The sequence below is a fragment of the Rattus norvegicus genome, chromosome 4 (genome assembly GCF_021556685.1).
Source record: "Rattus norvegicus strain SHRSP/BbbUtx chromosome 4, alternate assembly SHRSP_T2T, whole genome shotgun sequence".
NCBI classification, from domain to species: domain Eukaryota; kingdom Metazoa; phylum Chordata; class Mammalia; order Rodentia; family Muridae; genus Rattus; species Rattus norvegicus.
Genome location: NC_141537.1, coordinates 183,508,663 through 183,510,569, shown reverse-complemented (window position 1 = coordinate 183,510,569; position 1,907 = coordinate 183,508,663). Strand labels below are relative to the sequence as shown.

Sequence of the window (1,907 nt, the reverse complement as noted above, 5' to 3'; positions counted from 1 at the left end):
CTTGCTGTTTTTTTTTTTTAATAGTCTACTTTAAGGGTTTCTGTCCAATGTTCTTGAACTGTGCTGTTCTTCATAATATTGTAAGAAATTTAGAACATTTCAACCTCGTTCTGCATACTTTTCTTCACTGGATCTCAGTTTGAAGGTACAGTCCTTTATGGCTGGGGGAGGTTGGAGGAGGAGGTAGTGAGAGTGGAAGGTTCCTGGTCACAAGGCACCTGCAAGCAGGAAGCAAAGAGAGGGTAAATGCTTGTGCTCAGCTCACTCCCTGCCTCTCAACTCCTTTTATTCAGCCTGGGACCTCATTGGATGGTGCCACTCACATTTGGGACCTCTTAACCTAGGTGTGGCTCCCATGTGATTCCAAGTCCACTCATACTGACTATTCAGGAGCTTATGGGAATGGAGTGGGCTGGGAGAATATGGAGCTGTTGATATGATGCGCATAGTGGGTCAGATAATTTTCTCTTTAAAAATGGAAATGTGGGTCTCTTGCTGCAGCAAAGCGAGTGGGAGTACCTGGTGCGCGAGCTTGGAACGAGAATCCAGGAGTTGTAAGAAAATGACAGACAAGCCGGACATGGGGGAAATCTCCAGCTTTGATAAGGCCAAGCTGAAGAAAACCGAGACGCAGGAGAAGACCACCCTGCCGACCAAAGAGACCATTGAACAGGAAAAGAGGAGTGAAATCTCCTAAAAGCCTAGGAAGATTTCCCCACCCCTTCATCTCCAAGACCGCCTCGTGATGTGGAGGAAGAGCCACCTGCAAGATGGACGCAAGCCACAAGCTGCACTGTGAACCCGGACACTCCTAGCCGAAGCCACCAGCCCGTGCGTCTCTGAAGGGGACCCCCCAACCCCGCAGACGCTAAACAGACTACCGAATTGCACCGGTTTGCCCTGGGATATTATCGAAAATTATTTGTATGATTGATGAAAATAAAACACACCTCGTGGCAAAAAAAAAGGAAATGTGGAAAACCTCGTTTGGAAGAGAGAATAAGGGGAAATGAGCAAGTGTGCCTCTGTATTGCTGGAGAGCTTATCCCCTCCGTGAGCAAGAGAAGAGTGCTGCTTCCTTTCAGGTTATTTAAGAATACAGGACCAGGGGCTAGAGTGATGGCTCAGTGGTTAAGGCTGCTCTTCCAGAGGTTCTGAGTTCAAATCCCAGCAACCACGTGGTGGCTCACAACCATCTGTAATCCCCTCTTCTGGTGTGCCTGAAGACAGCTATAGTGAACTCATATACATAAAATAAATAAAGAAGTCTTAAAAAATATAAAGAACACAGAACCAGAGATTGCATGGCTGAAATTATTTCCCTTCCCAATGCCACTCATATGCCTTCCCTACACTTTATAACATAAAGACATGGAGATCCCGAGCTGGGACAGGAGCCTCCCTTACAAGGATTATCAGGGAGAGGTAGCAATGCATGTGAGAAATAACACAGTGTTCTTCCGGGCTCCTCTTCCTCCCATGATCCCAATAGGGGATAAGAGTGAAGAGGAATATGATAGTTACATTTTCCTAAATAATGTGACTTATACTTTCAAGCTATTACACATAAAAGCAGATATTATAAAAACCTGCTAAGCCAAACCCACATCTGTGTCTGTTAGATGCTTGATCTCAGGTACTCCCAATCCACTTTTGGTTTATATTTTTAATATATAGCTTTAATATAATATTTAATACAATACAATATTCATTATTAATACCAAACACCAACATATTAATATTGAAATTATCAATATAATATTTAACACAATATGAACCTTTAATGTAAACCTTTTAATACAAAACTTTCTATAAGCAAGAAGCCAGGACCAAGTTTGTAGGTCACATTTATATGGCCATGAAACTCTGGCTGGGGTCATGGGTGACTCTTCCTTTCACACATTCAG

General features: G+C 43.3%; 1 pseudogene; it reads left to right on the top strand.

Annotated features, from left to right (window-relative positions):
• Positions 1-510: 510 nt before the first annotated feature.
• Positions 511-771, top strand: LOC120102436 (thymosin beta-10-like; annotated as a pseudogene).
• The last annotated feature ends 1,136 nt before the right edge of the window (positions 772-1,907 follow it).